Source organism: Falco peregrinus, chromosome 19 (assembly GCF_023634155.1).
Source record: "Falco peregrinus isolate bFalPer1 chromosome 19, bFalPer1.pri, whole genome shotgun sequence".
Classification (NCBI taxonomy): Eukaryota; Metazoa; Chordata; class Aves; order Falconiformes; family Falconidae; genus Falco; species Falco peregrinus.
In genome coordinates, this window is record NC_073740.1 from 6342454 (window position 1) to 6359589 (window position 17136).

At 52.0% G+C, this 17136-nt stretch overlaps 1 pseudogene; it reads left to right on the plus strand.

The window, feature by feature from the left end:
* Window positions 1-7415: 7415 nt before the first annotated feature.
* On the plus strand, window positions 7416-8304 carry LOC129782881 (olfactory receptor 14C36-like; annotated as a pseudogene).
* The last annotated feature ends 8832 nt before the right edge of the window (window positions 8305-17136 follow it).

Below are 17136 nucleotides of genomic sequence, written 5' to 3' on the forward strand. Positions count from 1 at the left end.
TTGTTTTATTTTTACAGGAGAACTCCGAGGGACACTGAGAACATGAACTATAAATAGATGAAAATTCATAGCCCTAAATTTTAAAATGACTAATAGTAAAATTGGACTGGTACTACTTGTTTGTGTTTTCCCACTTACGCATAACCAAAAGGGTGCTGAATGGCCTTGGTCTAAATCTATTGTCGGGTATACTGCTTTTACAGGGCAGTATCCAAAGAATCACTTTCTAAATTTGGCCACTGTAGTACTGTATGATGATCCCACTTGAATGGGAGTGGGATAGGAAAGACTGGATCAGAACTCTAACTGGAATAATTGGAGAAAAGGTTATGGTAGGATGCAGAAAAGTGGAAGGACTTCTCTATGTAAAGGCCTCTTTAATTACCGTCTCTGGCAATCTTTTGGATCCAAATTTAACAACCAGGATTCACCCCGGTATTTCAGCAAAACTTTGTCATGCTGCTGAGTGCGAATGTGATAAGCGAGAATCCCTTATTATGTGCTGTCGCCAAAAGCACGTCGGCAATTATACCACCCTTGATCCTTGTACCAACAACGTTAAGATCTCTAAGTCTTGTAAAAATGACAAGACTGACTGTTGGTATAACCTCACCTTGACGAGACCTGTCTATGTGGTGTGTAGTTGGCGAAGCAATCCGGCAAACCGATCAGATCTATTGAGTCTGACCTTCAAATTCAAAATAAATGCTGTAACTAAAACCCCAGTGATGCTTGTTGCAATAGTCACACACCATGGCATGGACACGACCCTCACGCTGAATGACAAAAATAAAGTTTTACCCCCTTTTATGGTGGCTCAGGGTGACAACATCTCCATACGATGCAGATTAATTACTGAATCCCTTATTGTGCCAACAAACAGCTATGAAATTGAACCCCATGGTTCTATTTTGTCATGTAAAAACCAAAGCCAAGAGTGCTGACTGGATTTGACTGCAATGCAGTACCCCTATAAGATTATGTGTGGCATAAACAACACGGAATACTGGGGGGAACTCAGAATAGATGTCATTACACCTACCACTCAACCAATGGCTGTACCCAATCCAAAACTTTTTGAAATTGGACCATATATAGTCAGAAATACAGGTCAACAACAAAAGTTGCTTAATCCAAAATGGTCTCTTAAACGAGTTGAGTTGTTGATGCAAGTTAATGTTTCAGATATTCAGCCAGCCTGCTCTCCTTTCCTAAAACCCTCTTATGAGGGAGGGATAACCTGGCTGCGGAGACAGACACCTTTGGGAAACGGACTCGGAGAGACCTCACTGGTGTTTTGGGAACAGGATTGGGGTTTCTGAATGGCATTGACTCAGAGATATTAATGACCAAATCGGCAACTACAGCTAATGATCTGGCAGGATTGCAACAACCTTTGCAATCTTCCCTATTGGCTCTGGGAACTAACCAGTGGCAGTTAACAGATGTGTTACCAAAATGGGAAAAGGTGAATACGGAAGATCACAAATTGATTGTAGATACACTTGGTATAATCCAAAATAACCTTTCTCTGGCTCTTAGTTGTATCCAGGCTCAATTATGGATACAATCAGTGGCTGCCTCGATTATTAGAGAAGGTGAAGGAGGCACTTTTCCCACTGAAATTCGGAAAGTAGTCTGGGACCGTGCCACCGATTTTGAGAGGAAACTCCAATCCTGGTGGAATTTGGTAAACTTTACTTATAACCCCACCACAAACATTGCCACCGCTTTTGTACTGACGATGTCACATGCATCAATAAATGTAATCTACCCCATTATTGCCTTAGGATTGAACCAGAAGGGAACCACACTCTATCCTTTCGAGCACAGAGTATGGGCCCAAAAGGTGGATGAGAAATGGCAAACTGTAGATTTGGAACCTTGTATCGTGCAGGAACAACAAGGATTTGTCTGTGAAGGCAACACAATCAGAGCTCAGGACATTTGTTTAGACACTACACAGAGAATCTGCCATTTTGAGATTCGTCCTGACGATAACCCTGAAACAGTGCTTGTATATATTGGCAAGGGTTGTGCATGTTTGAGAACTGCTTGTAATTCTGTATCTGTAGATACGGTGATTGTAGATACTAAGAATCATTCCAATTCTTGCGTTTGCAATTTTATGAACATCACTGGATGTGACTTCTCCTATTTAGCCCCAGGCACATCCCACCAGCTCTTGAAATCTAATTATACACTAATTCACGATTTGCAGCCTGTATCCATTGGAATGAATCTCACCTTGGTAAAACAACTGTTACAGCATCAAGACTTGATCAAGATTCTGGCAAAGGTTAGAGAAAACGGACAGAAAACCTTGATAACTGTCCATCACAATGTGGAAGAAATATACCGTGTCTTGAGAAGAGTGAGAAAAGATGCAGAACACGGATGGTGGGACACACTTTTCGGATGGTCACCGACTGCTACTGGCATCTTGAGCAAGTTGTGTCACCCTATTGTCATCCTTTTGATATTGGTCTTGATTGGTCTTGTTTTGTCAATGATATTGTATGTCTTAAATTGGAGAATGGTAAAGCAATTGACGTATCTGACATCTGTAATCAATGCACGTATCTTGTTGAATATCCCTTCCAATGTGGACATCCCTAAATCTACTGACACAAGGAAAATTGTATAAGACCTAAACAGATTTATGTTTAGTCATTTTTATGAATACCATTTGATTGTTTTGAACTGTTTGAAAGAAAGAGGATTATTTTCCCCTTCTTTTCCTGTCTGTCATTTTCTTTTCCCCTTTTCTTTCCCTGCCCTTTTTTACCCCTCTCAGAGGATTATATCGCTGCCACGTGGTCCTGATAACAATGTTGAGCCACGGGGTGGTGTAAGAGTCGGTCTAAAGAGAACAATATGGTCTCAACATTGCCAACAGAGACCTGGAGATGGAATGTGGTCCTCATGGACACCAAGACACAAAGACCCTGGGAAAGAGAACTGCACGGTACGAGGAGTACTATGCCGCTCCCTGCAACCTGGGACTGAAAGGAACAACTACACCCTGGGAAGGAGAACTGCACGGTACGAGGAGTACTATGCCATCCCCTCCCACCTGGGATTGAATAAGGCCGCATAACAGCTGTCCAGAAGATGGATCACAACTGTGGTCATAACAAGGATCGCGACGATCGGAAGGACCGGCGGCGGGACACTGCCTGGACCTGGGACCATAGAGACGCCTTAGACCCGTGGTGGTAGCTATAATGCTCTTTCCTTTTCTTTTTACTTTTCCTTTTATTCACTTTCTGTCTTTCTACCTATCGCACGCCGCTTTACGGGCAAACAATAAAATTGTGCTGTTTGATTGAAGCATAACCCCTTGGCGTGGTCGCCTTGATTTTTTGTGCTTCGAGATCGTGGTTAATGAACCATCACGAGTCCACTGAGTGGACCGTGACTTGTGGTTTCATCTAGAAATTCTATGAAAAAACACCCTCTCATCTCCTCCAGGTTCAACAGGCAAGGTGACAGGTTAGATCCCATCAGCACCCATCTACCTGGATGCCTCCAGGCAGAGAACCAGGCACTGATCATGTATGTCAGAGACTGATGATCCAGCTGATTTAATAAATATCTACTTCTCTACTCATGCAGGCCCGAAATATCCTAATGTGGGCACCAGAATATTGTGGAAGAGGGTTTTGAAAGCTATGCTCCCTTCCACTGAAAGGCGACCACTGCTCTAAGTCGAGCAATCCTGTCCTTTCCTCACAGAAAGCAGAGAGGATGTCCAGGCACAATCTCTCCTGGTCAACCCACTCACCTCATTCATACACCTTGAAATATTACACTAGTGGTCAGTCTCTGGGAATTTTACTTCCCCTGCTCAACCCTTGGCCATGCGTGCCATGGGTGGGTGCTGCCAGCCCTGCGAGAGCTCTCCCCGTCTCCATGGCCTTTCCCAGAGGATGGAGAGTGGCCTCCCTGTGACAGCAGCCTGCTCTCTCAGCCCCCTGGGATACCGCCCCTCTGCTCCCACGGACTGCTCAAGGTTGCCGGAGGTCAAGGCACTTGATCCCCTCCCACTGCTGCTGCTTCTCCTCCAGAGTCCTGCCTGCAGCCACAGAGGCCTGGGAGAACTGGCCGGGGAAGGCAGAGGAGAAGAGGGCAGAGACAACCTCAGCTGTACCCACACCTGCCCTTGCTCAAGTCAGCAGCGGCCACACAGTATCTCTGTGTCTTCTGTGACTGCTCCTGAAGGAGGGAACACTCCTTCGGGTGCCCTGGAATTGCCTCACCGGTCTAAACCGCGTGGTGGATGCCTGGGCTGTTGGAGGCTGCTGTCCTTGCCGAGCAGCTGTGCTGAGCTCTGCCACCTGCCTTGGCACTTGGTTCCCTCAGTGTCACAGCTCTGTCTGCAACAGGACGGGCTGCAGCTGCCTCTGCGTGGGCGCCTGGCTGAGGGCACTGCTGCACATCTGGGCTGAAGCCCCCCAGCTGTGGCACCAGCCCAGCTCTGCCTGGCCATAAGGCAACCTGGTACCAAGTGTCCCCGAGCCCGGGGGTGCAAAGGCTTTGCTTCAGAGCAGAGACATGGCCTGGGCAAAGGAGAGCTGAGTCTTGAGCCCTCGGACTGTGCAATGAAGTGCTGAAATGGGCTCTGCAGGGCTTACTGAAGCACTGAAGACATCCTCCCTGCCCCTGCCTGCAGAACCACCAGACACACACATACACACACGCTCTTTTAGGAGTACTTGGATCCTTTGCTGCAGTTTTCCTGGTGTCCTCTCTAGTAATGGGTTAACAAAAGTTGATACTCCTGCAGAAAACTTTTTCTAGTAAGGGAATTGCCACTGCTGGAAATAAGTGTGTCCCCCCAGGAGAGGCAAGGCCCGTGAGGGATTGCCTCATCCTGCTGCCCAGCAGGTTCCCCTGCAGCCCCAGGGACACCTGGAGGGAGCCCAGAGGGGCAGAGGAGGGAGGCAGGGAGAGCTCAAAAGCAGCCCTTGGTGGGGGGCTGCTGAGAGCTCCCTGCTGGAGAAATCTGCAGAGCCCTGGAGCCGGTGAGTGTGTGGCTGCAGGGCAATGCCTCTGCAGTTCCTAGCCGGGTCTGCAGCAGCTGGGGCCCCCCCAGCCTGTGGGACCGTGTGGGAGCCTTTTGCTGTGGAGGAGGCCAGTGTGCTGCAGAGCAGGGCTTCCCTGCTGCAGCGTGGGAGGGCCAGGGCATGTGGGCTGCCTTGTGCCAGGGCCGGCTGCAGGGCTGTGAAGGTGGCTGTGCAGGCAGGGGTGCCCAGGGCTGTCCTTGCCAGCAGGGTCCCTGCAGCCCAGGGGGCTGTGTGCTGGGGCAGGGGCTCTGCCGCCTGCCAGGGGCAGCTCTCAGCCTGCTGGGGGCTCCCGACAGCTCTGGGGGCGTATGGACCGACCCCTGATAGGGAAGGATCTCTCTGCTGTTGAGAGTGTGCCGCAAGGGTGAGCGCTGCTTACAAGTATAGGTTACCCTCAGAATATGTCTGGATGAGACTTTTCGTATCGAAGGTCAGCGCAGGGATTGCTATGATAAATCCAGGGCTCTCCTCAATCTGTGTTTTCAGTTTTCTGTTGTTGGGGGCAGGAGAGGGGAGGCAGAAATGTTAATGGAGATCTCGAGTTTGAAGATGTCCCTGAGACTGCCAGCTGTAACTCTGAGTGATGAGGAGGTCTGCCAGGAGCCTCCTGAAGTGCCCTCAGCCACTCCTCCGCCTATGAACAGCAGCAGCAGCACCTTTGCTGGAGCCATCAGGGTCGTTCTGAGCTGCCCTTCTCCCCCTGCGGACAGGACCCTGTGCCCAGCCAGTGCCCTTCAGAGAGGCACGTTTGTGTGGGGCCAGTGCTCAGAGGCAGAGATGTGGTCTGTGAGCACTGACAGGGAAAGACCTGGCACAGGGAGATACGTCCCACAAGGAAAGTCTCCTGACATCCAGGATATTGCAAGGACTGATAGGAAACTTCAGACAGAATTGTTGTGGAAGGGAGAATCAGAAAGCTCTCTCTGACCATGTGCAGTGCAGACCCCTTTCTCTGAGGCATCCCCCTGGCCTGCTCTCCCCCCAGCAAAGCCTCTGCCCTCAGGGCTGGGGGTCCCGAGGCGTGAGCCACCCCCTCTGCAGCCAGAGCTCCAGCAGAGCCGCGGTGCAGCTCTGCAGCCACGTGCCCCGGTCCCTCTGCAGAGCACAGGGGCTGAGAGCAGCTGCCCGGCAGTGTTGGTGTGTGGGAGGTGGCGAGCAGAGCTGGGCAAGGGCAACGCTGCCCTCAGTGCCTGGCTCGCTCGCCCTGGACACTCTTACCTAGACCTTCAGTGCAATTTTACTTCTTTCTCTGCCGTTTTGGGTTAGTTTTATTCTCTAGCTCTTGCTGTCAGGCTCTCTGGGGATGGGTGTTTCAGCTGCAGAGTCACACTCTGACCTTGTGGGTCCTCTCCTGCAGGTGTGTCCATGGGAACAAGTGTCCCAGCTTTCCTCTCAGCTGTGGGGCTGTGGGCAATGCCCTATGTGGGGCTGGGCAAGGGGCTGGTTCTCCCTGAACCTGATGCTCTTGTTAGGGCACTTGGCTACCTCCTTGAAGTTCCCTTCCAAGCAGCGAGTTGCCCTCCAGAGTGGAAACCTGTCCCCTCGCACCCATTAGTGATCTGAAAGGCCCACATAGAAGCGTAGAGTTTCTGTGATGGAGAAAACACTGTTGGGGTGGGTGAAATGAGCTGTGTATCCTTTGCTGTGGGTGGGATGCTGAGTTCTGATGAAAGTCTACAACCTTTACTGGTCTGTGGTGGGTCAGTCCGTTCTCAGCAGTGCCTTGTGGTATTTCAGGGTAACATGGGAGTGTGGCCACCATTCATCTCAGGAAGGTGCAAGCCCACAGAAACTGGGAACCAGAAGGACAGACCACCTCCCCTCACTGTGCACTCACCCACAGGCAATCCTCTTGCCTCACAGACCTCACTCTGTTCCCCCGGAGGGCAGCAAAAATGCTCTGCTTTTCTGACATCTGAAAATACTCAACAGGAGAGATGGGGGGGAGCTGTGAAAAAAACTAAAGCTCTCTTACAATGCCTTCACCCTTCCCGTTCCTTAGCACTGGCGCTGCAGACGCTGACCAGCCCTTCTGCGTTGGCACTGGTTTCAGAGGACAAAGTTAAACACCAGGACTGGTCCCTGCCCCCACCCACTGCTGCAGAGTGGGGCTGGCTGGTCAAGAGCCCGTGGGCAGATGCCCTGCTCTTCATCACCCACACGGCCAGCACCAAGCAGGGCTGCAGCCACACAGCTGCAGGAAGGTCTCCGAGAAAAGAGAGGGATGTCTGTGTGTGACGGGGGGATGGTCTGTGGGAAATGGCTTTGATTTTGCTTGCAGAAGTCTCCCCTAAATTATCACTGTCTTTTTCTCCTGTGACAGGACCATATGCCCAGAGGCAGCACATGTCCAACAGCAGCTCCATCACCCAGTTCCTCCTCCTGGCATTGGCAGACACGCGGGAGCTGCAGCTCTTGCACTTCTGGCTCTCCCTGGGCATCTACCTGGCTGCCCTCATGGCCAACGGACTCATCATCACTGCCATAGTGTGCGACCACCACCTGCAAACCCCCATGTACTTCTTCCTCCTCAACCTCTCCCTCCTCGACCTAGGCTCCATCTCCACCACTCTCCCCAAAGCCATGGCCAACTCCCTCTGGGACACCAGGGACATCTCCTACCCAGGATGTGCTGCACAGCTCTTCCTGATTGTCTTTTTCCTTTCAGCGGAGTGTTCTCACCGTCATGGCCTATGACAGCTACGTGGCCATCTGCCAGCCCCTGCACTACGGGACCCTGCTGGGCAGCAGAGCTTGTGTCCACATGGCAGCAGCTGCCTGGGCCAGTGGGTTTCTCTGTGCTGCGCTGCACACGGCCAATACACTGTCACTGCCACTCTGCCAAGGCAATGCCCTGGGACAGGTCTTCTGTGAAATCCCACAGATCCTCAAGCTCTCCTGCTCACACACCTACCTCAGGGAAGTGGGGCTTATTGTGGCTAGTTCCTGTTTAGTCTGTGGATGTTTCATTTTCATTGTGCTGTCCTATGTGCAGATCTTCAGGGCTGTGCTGAGGATCCCCTCTGAGCAGGGACGGCACAAAGCCTTTTCCACGTGCCTCCCTCACCTGGCCGTGGTCTCCCTCTTTCTCAGCACTGCCATATTTGCCCACCTGAAGCCCCCCTCCATCTCCTCCCCATCCCTGGACCTGGTGGTGGCAGTCCTGTACTCGGTGGTGCCTCCAGCAGTGAACCCCCTCATCTACAGCATGAGGAACCAGGAGCTGAAGGACGCACTGAAGAAGCTGATGCAGTCAGGTGTCTCTCAGAAGCAACAAATTATCCATGCCCCTTCACAAGGCATTTCCACTTCATTTCTGGAAACTCCAGTGCATTTAGCATTCTATTTGTGACAATCCTGTTTTTCTAGAAATGTCTGAATCTGTTGCACGTGGGAACCCAGCCTGTCTGACCTGGTGTTCTTTGTACATATGCATGGGTGGACAATTAACCTTGACTCCTGGCTCACATCTCTGTAATAAAAGGAGGATTTCTCATTTCCAATGTTTGGACTTTTGGCACTAATTCCAAAGCCAAGCTGAGGAACAAGCTGCAGGAATTGTTTCCTGAACAACGTCTCTGATCTTGGGTTCTCCATGGCTCAGGGGAGGAGGGCATGGGGCAAGGCGTTAGGGCATGGGCCTGTGTTGAGCCTTGGCGTGTGGGGGCCCAGTGCCCATGGGAATGGTGGGTGACCAAGAGGGATGTGCCTGGGACCATCTCCCTGGGCTTTCAGGCACCGCTGCCCTGCACAGCAGCACCGCCTGCTCAGGGCCATGCCTGAGACCACATCCCTGGGCAAGAGCAGGTGTCTCTGTGGATGCCCCAGCTGGGGCAGGCTGCTGTGTCCCTGGTGCAGCAGGAGGTGCCTGGGGAGCCCCCAGGCCAGCAGCCTGGTGCTGGGGACAGGGACTGGCCCCGAGGGGCTGCCAGGAGTGGGCAATCAGGGTCCCTGTGAGAGAGGAGCAGCAGACAGAGGGAGGCAATGGCCTCTGTGTCCTCATGCCATGGCTGGTGCCAGCCCTGGGGCTGACTGGCAGGAGGAGACCCCTCTCTGCCCACCAGCATCTCCTGTGCCCTTGTGATGGTCTATGGCCATGGGGTGAGTGCCCAGAGCTCTGCAGCCCCCTTTGGGTGGGCAATTGCATGGGGCCAGCCCCGCGTGGGCTGCTGTGTCTGCCTGGGCTGGGGAGAGGGCAGGGGAGGTGGGCAGAGCTGGGGGGGGCTGGGCTGGGAAGGGCCAGGGAGAGGGAAACACCAGTGAGAGCTCAGCTGTGTGGGTGTGCAGCGTGGGGGCACACAGCAGGGTGGTCCTGGTGCAGACCCAGGGGTCATGGTGAAGCAAGCAAGGCACCAAAGGAGCGGGACTGAGGGGCCAGATCTGTGCCGTGTTCCCTGCACACCCTCAGAAAGCTGCAGAAGGGAAATTTTCCCCACAAATTCCCAAACACTGCTCATTTCCAAGCCTGGTCATATACCCCAGCCCTCATTAGGGACCACTGCTGCATGGTCACCTCTGTCCTCCTCCGTTGCCCGGTGATACCCAACTCCATCACCATTTCTAAATATAAAGGGAGCCACCTTCCTACTGACACTTGTTACACACAAGTCCCATAGCTCTTGCCACAGTTGGTCTCTCAGGGAAGGCCATTGTCAGACACCTCCAACAAGATCATGTTCTCATGGCATGGTGTTCTAACAAATATTGATTGAGATCCCACCAGCTGGCCTGGGTCCAGCGCTCCAGTCTTTCATTCAGAACAATTTCTCAAATAATACTCTTGCGCTCTCAGCCTCTCTTTGTCCATAATGTGTTCCATGTCCCAACTATCCTTCTGGCCTCTGCAGGACTTCTCTGATGTGTCAGGGTCTTTCATGTGCTGGGAGCCCCACTGTGGGCTCAGCAGTCCTGATGTGGTCCTGTGGTGGGTTAACCTTGGCCAGTGGTGAGACAAACATTCAGCTGCTCATTCGCTGCACTGACTCAACAGGACAAAGGAAAAAAATAAACCAGCAATGCTCATGGCAAAGATAAAGAGATCTCTTAATGATTCTTTTCATGTCCAGAGATGTGAGGTCTTGGCAAAGATTAATTTATTGCCAATTAAAAAAATGTTTGGTTTGTGAGATACTATGGCAGGAGAAACAATGGGTGAGATAATCTGGTTTATTCTGGGGGAATCAGTCTCCTTGGTGTTGACAGGACAGGTAAGCAAGGATGCCAAGAGTCCAGGGGCTTGTGGGCAAGTTCCTCAGACCAAACAGGTTGCCCACTCTGATGCTCGCCTGCACCTGGGTCTCCCCAAAGACAACAATCTGCTCAGGGATTTGAAGACCAGTGCCACCTTGCTTCTAGTAGTGTGCAGTTGTGGTGTCCCTGATGCCCAGGCATGTGGGGAAGGAGAGCAGCAGAGCACAGCCCAGGACAGGAGGGAAGGAGAACCTGGCCTGCTGAGGACACTGGCAGGTGGGATCCCATGGGGGCAGGGCCCTGAGAGCATCCCTAGGCCTTCCTGGCCCTGACCAGCCTCACCTGGGGCCTCCACCCAAAGCTTTGTCCGTGGCTTCGGGAGGCCATTGAAGCCAGGCAGGAGATTCAGCCCCAGCACAACCTGTGCTGTAGGTGTGCGGGTCTCCAGGCACAACCATAGGAACAGCCTGGCCTGTCTATGGACCTTGTTGGTTCTGAATTTCAGGCTCACTTCCCAGCTTCATTCTGAATGGGGTGGCCAATGAAATGACTCCATGGCCCTCCAAGTCCTGGGGACATTCTGCTGCCTTCCTTCTTTCCTCTAACTCCCTCCCACATACACACCTTCCTTGCTGTAATGGCTTGTCTCTGGCCAAAAGCCCAGCAGCCACCCAGCCGCTCCCTCCCTCCTTCCCTCCCCAGTCAGGGCCCAAAAATGAACACAGTCATGGACAGGGGGTCTAACGAGGGATGAGCACGGAGACACAACCACTTCCCGCACTCCCTTGTCAAGGCACCTCTTCATACGCTCCAGGACACTGCTGGCTGCCTCTGCTACCAGGTCACGGGCTGGGATTGTGTTTTGCCTTCTGTCCCCCAGCACCACCAGGGCCTTTTCTGCACAGACACTGCCCAGCCAGGCAGGTCCCAGGCCCTGCAGCTGCAGGGTGTTAGTCCACCCGAGGGAGGTGCAGGCTCTGCCCTTGGTCCTTCCTGCATCTGTGCAGCTCCTGACAGGGCGGCCACCCCACCTGCCAGGGTTCCCCTCCATGGCATCCCTAGGGCACAGGGATGGTCCTCTCAGTTTGGTGCCACCGACAGACACTGTGAGAGTTGCCTCCACAGGGGCAACTATACAGCTGTTAAACTGTAATCAGGAGAGTCCCCTGTGGTGCCCACACTGCCCCAGTATGTCCCAGTGGCCTCCGGGTGGGGTGTGAGCCCTTCCCCACTGCTCTCTCAGCCTGACCATCCAGCTGGTATCTTACCCATCTCTTTCTGTTCACACCCAGAGGTTCATGGCCTCGCTTGGGCAGAACACTGAGGGAGACCATGGGAAGACATTTGTAAAGCTGAGGGAAATGACATCCACTGTGGAGCTCCTCACGCACAACTGCAGGCTGTCAGGTTGGCGAGGCAGGATTTACCCTTGGAAAATCCACCTGGACAGTTACCCGCTCAGGTGCCAGAAATGTCACCCAAGAGGACTCGAACTGATGGCACACCCCTCACCACTGGGGGTCTGTGCAGCCTGTGGTTCCCCGAGCTAAAGGCTGAAGGTGAAGAAGGAGGACAGCGCTCTTGCTTCAGTCCATTGCTTCCTGTGCTCCTGCCTTGTACCACAGTGAGTTCTTGGAAACCTTGCCATAGGCAACGCAAGGCTCTTACATCCTCCCACAAAAGCCCTCCATTCTCCAGGGTGGACCAGCCCAGCTCCCTCAGCCTGACCTAACAGGGCACGTGCTCCAGCCTTGACCATCTCTGTGATTCTTTACTGAAATGGCTCCAGCGTGCCAATGTCTCTCTGCTATTGCGGAGCACCAAAGCTAGACAAGTACTCTAGATGTGGTGAAACAAGTGGGAAGCAGAGGGGGGGAATGACTTGCCGTGGCTGTGCTCCTGGTCATACAGCCCAGGAGGCTGTTGGTCACCTTTCCTGATGGCTCCTAGTTTGCCGAATGCAAACCAAGGACCCAGCCAGGCAGTCCCTGCCCTGTGTCATCGCAGGGCCTCGGTCCACTTTAGGGGCAGGACTTTCAATTTGTCCTTCTTGGGTATCACGAGATTCATGGGTGCTTCCAGTCAAGAGGAAGTTCCTCCAGTCTCTGTGACCTTCCAGTGGGGATGGAGAATGGCCTCACTGGGACATCGGCCTGCTCACACAGCTCCCTGGGATGCCGCCCCTCCACCTCCCTGGAGTGGGAAGCATTGAATTTGGTCAAATGACTCCTGACATGATCCCCATCCACACTTGGCTGGTTCCCTCCAGAGTCCTGCCTTCAGGCACAAAGCTTTGGGACACGATGCTGGGGAAGACTAAGGCAAAGAGGACCTGGAGGATGTTCAGATTTATCTAGACCTGCTCTTACTAAGCTCAGCAGTGGCCACACAGGGGCTTCGTTTATTTCTTAAACTGTTCTGCAAGTAGTGACAGATCCTCTTGATGCCCTTGAACATCTTGCAAGACCCCATACTAAGCAGGCTTTGGCTTCCCTGAAGACATCCCTATTTCTAAATTCCTCTTTGAGCCCTTGTATCCACCTCCAGGATGCTTCCTTTTCTCTCTGGAGATTCTTGAGGAATTCCTTCTTTAGCCAATATCTCTCTTGACATGTCTGCTTGATTTCCTGTTTCTCGGTATGGACAGTTCCGCTTGGAAAATGCTTTCCTGAATGACCAGCCGTACACAGCTCTGCTGTCCTTGAGTGCTGCTGCCCATGGGACTACCACTACAAGTCCCCTGAAGAGGCTAAAGTCTTCTCCCCCTATTTCATGAGCACTACAGCTGGGGCTGACACTGGTTTTCACATCCCTCAGCAGCACTGCCTGTTTGGCAAGGACCAGATTCAGGTGAGCGTCACCTTTGTTGGCCTGACACCTGTGCAAAGAATTTGTCTCAAGAGACCCCCGACACCAGCTGGACAGGGTGTATCCTGCTGTGCTCCCCTTCCAGAAGGCGTCAGGGTCATGAAGTCCCCAATAAGAGCTGGGATCATGGACCTGCAGACTTCCTTGGCTTGCTTAGATAAGCCTTTCTCCGCTGCCGTACCCTGAGTGCGGGTGCTGTGTCTCCCACCAGGATGGCACACTAACCGGCCTCTCGCTGACACTCTCCTGCAAGGGCTCACCCAACCTGCTGCACACCCCGGAGAGGAGATCCGCACGTGCAACAAGTGCCTGCACACGGAGGGCATCCCCTCCTCAGCTTCCTGGCCTGTCCCTCGTGAAAAGCCCACACCTTTCCCTGCCGCACCACTGTGACCCGTCCCACCACCCGTCATGATTTATTTCATCAATATCATGATTTACTCCATCAATATCCAGCACGATGACAGCATGTGGAAGTCCAGCTCCTCCTGCCTGAGCCCCAGTCCCAAGCCATCGGTGCGCTTCTGGGCTGCAGCACCTCAGCCGTAGCGCTGGGGCCAAGCTCAGGCTTCTCTCGGGCAAAGCTGGTACCAAGCGCCCCCGAGCCAGCGTGTGCCCGTGCTGTGCTGGAGACCAGAGACCTGCTGGAGTGGGTGGCGGTGGCAATCTAAGTGCACCAGCAGAGGAAGCCCTGCCCTCTGCAAGGCCAGAAAAGCAGTGCTGGGCTCTGCAGCCCTGGCAGAAGAAGGCTTGGCTAGCTGCAGTGCTGCTGAGGCCCCTGAAGGCCTGTGGGGGAGGGGAGGCTGACCTCCAGGAGGACATGGTGCTGCTGAAAATGTGCTTCAGTTTGCATATGCTGTGATCCAGGAACACTGTGAGAACCATGCACTGGTTCTTTGATGGTATCTTCACGGGGCTGAGCAAGGGATTGTTGGAATAAGTACCAGTGGAGTGTGGGAGTAGCCAGGTGATTGGAACCCCCACTGTGATGGGCTTCCTGTTCATGGACCAGCTGGATGAACTTGGGTCAGACCGTGACGCACTGCAGGGCTGGCATTCAGTTGCTGGTTGACAGAAACCAAATCTACCTGAGGTGCCACCTGGGCTTCCTCAAAGGAACCATATTCCTGACAATAAAGATTTGGATGCCCACGTTTTTATGTTGCAGAAGGAAGCCGAGCTACAGCAGATACCAGAAGCAGTTACAAATGCTGCAATACCTCTTGTATGGGCTTCAGGAACACCAGGGCAACCCCAAGCAGGGGAACCAGTAATCATCCAGTGGAAGCCAAATGGCAGACCAGCAAGTCAAAAGCTGTACCCAGTTAAACTACAAGTCAGGAAAGGGTTGCAGTCCTTAATTGAACAAATCACAGATTTGGGGTTACTAAGAGAATGCCAATCAGAACATAACACTCCAGTATTACCTGTCAGGAAGCCAAATTCAGAAGAATACAAACTGGTGCAAGATTCAAGAGCTATAAATCCAACTGTGCAAGATGTCCATGAGGCAGTAGCACACCCACATGCCCTCCTGACCACCCTGAAGGAGAATGAGGAATGGTTTACTGTATGAGATGGAAGATGCGTTCTTCTGCCTTGTGCTGGCTGCTGCCAGTCACCAGTCGGTTGGTTTCAAATGGGAAAGCCCTGGAACTGGTCGAGAAACCCAGCTGTGCAGGGCTGTATGACTGCAAGGAGTTAAAAATAGCCCTACAGTCTTTGGAAATCAATTAGCCAGTGAGTTGGAAAGCTGGCAAAAGAGGTAGGAAAATGTCGCCTTGCTGCAATAGGTAGGTGACATACTGCTAGCAACCAGTAGTAAAGAAGATTCTATAACAAGGACCTCCTAAACTTTGGGGGCTAGCAGGGTACAAAGTACCCTGGGAAAAGGCAGAGACCACCCCAGAAGAAGCAACCAATTGGGGATTTACAATTTGCCTGGGCCAGCAGGGTCTTGGAGCTGGAGGAAAAGGGCCATTTGTCAAATCCCAGAAGCCAAATGAAAACAAGAGCTCAGAGCATCCCTGGGAATGGCCGGGTGGTGTCACTTACGGATAACGAATTTGGGACTCATTGCCAAGCTTTTATATGAAGGTGTCGGAGGAAAGGGAAACCTCCTTGTCTGGACTCAGGAGTGCAGAGATGCCTTTACGGAATGGAAACGGACTGGAATGAGTGCTCCAGCTCTAGGCCTCCCAAATCTAGAAAACCCATTGGAACTCTTTGTGCATGAAAGGTGACACGTTGCCTTAGGAGTGTTGGCCCAGAGCCTGGAACCATGGAGCAGAGCCGTGGGGAGCTTTTCCAAACAGCTGGACAGTGTCAGTAAAGGACGGCCAACCTGTCCGCGCACGGTGGCAGCTACAGTATTACCGATGCAAGAGGCCCAGGAACTGACACCTGGGCAAAAATGACATGATCTCAGTGGAAAAGAAGAACCAACTCATGATTGTTTAAAGACAATGGCAGAGGTATATTCTAGCCGAGTGGAATTAAAAGGCACGCCAACAGAAAATGGAGACTGGGACTTATTTGTAGGTGGTAGTAGTTTTGTGCGAAATGGGACCCAAAGAGCAGGACATGTGGTGGTAACTATCAGAGAGAGAAGAGAAGCCAAAGCCCTCTCATCTGACACGTGGGCCCAAGAGGCAGAACTCACAGCCTTACTAAGGGCACTGGGATTATTATGAACAGACAAGGCTTTTTTAATGCATGGACATATTTGAAATTTGCCTTTGGAATAGACCATGCCGATGGGGCTGTTGGAAAGAAAGAAAGAAAGAGGACTCTGAACCTCTCAAGGATCCCCCGTCAAATTATGAGGCAAAGACCCAACCATCATTTCAGGTGACCAGTTGACCCAGGGTGCTGGCAATTATGCATTGTAAAGCGCAGCACCTTGGAGATAGCTCGGTGCATATAGGACAGCAAGTGGCAGATCAAGCAAGGAAAGAAGCAGCTGAAAGTCAAATATTGCTAGTCCTGCCAGAGAAACGGCAGAAAGTAGGGCCTAAGAGCCCACAGGATCCACCAGAAAACAATCAGTTGGCTAATATACTGAAGCAACCCCAAATCACGGATGATGGGTGACTCCTTCGCATCAACTAACATTTACAGAGGAAATTATGTGTGAATTGGTTAAAAGGAAGCACCAAGAAACTCTCTGGGGAATTGAGAGTTTGGTAGAAGCCTTGAAAGGGCAAGTTCTAAATGTACCATGACTGGGAAAACAAAAAGCAGAGTGAAGAAGCCTGAGTTGTACCTGAAGAATAACCCTCACCTAGCCCAATGATCTTTCCCAGGGCTGACAAAGCCCAGGGGATTACTGGCAATTAGACTTTTTCCAAGTTACTGCAGCAAAATGGGTATCCGTACCTTTTAGTAATGGCAGATGCTTTTTCAGGCTGGCTGGAAGCTTTCCCTTGTCGCACCAATAAGAAATATCGTAAGTGTAAGTTCAGAGATTATACTGAGATTGGGGTACCCATAGGACTTTCTTTGGGTAGGGGTCGACACTTGGTAGTAGAAGCCCTTCACCTTTTAGCTAAACTAGGAGGGGTAAAATGGGATCTCCACACTCCATGGAGACCTCAATCAAGCGGGAAAATAGAAAGAATGAAGCAAAGCCTGAAAGGACAGATGAGTAAAATCTGACAAGAACCTCAGAGAGAGCAGTCAGATGCTTTTCCCTCAGCATTGCTACAGATACAGGATCCAGCGTAAACAGAAGGAGAGACTTAGTCCTTTGGAAAGGATACATGGTAAACCTTGCCAGGTGACAGAAAGGGGAGTGAATCCCAAAATAATAGAAGGGAAACATGGCTTAAAAGAGTATGTTCAGTCTCTATGAAAGGTCCTGTCCTCTCTCCAGAGGTACGTCACTGTGAGCGCAGACCTGTCCCTGGACGTGCCTGTACATCACTACCGACCCGGAGATTGTGTGTATCTTAGAACGTGGTTGGATGAACCTCTGAAGAGAAGTGAAAGGACCTTTCCAGATTTTGCT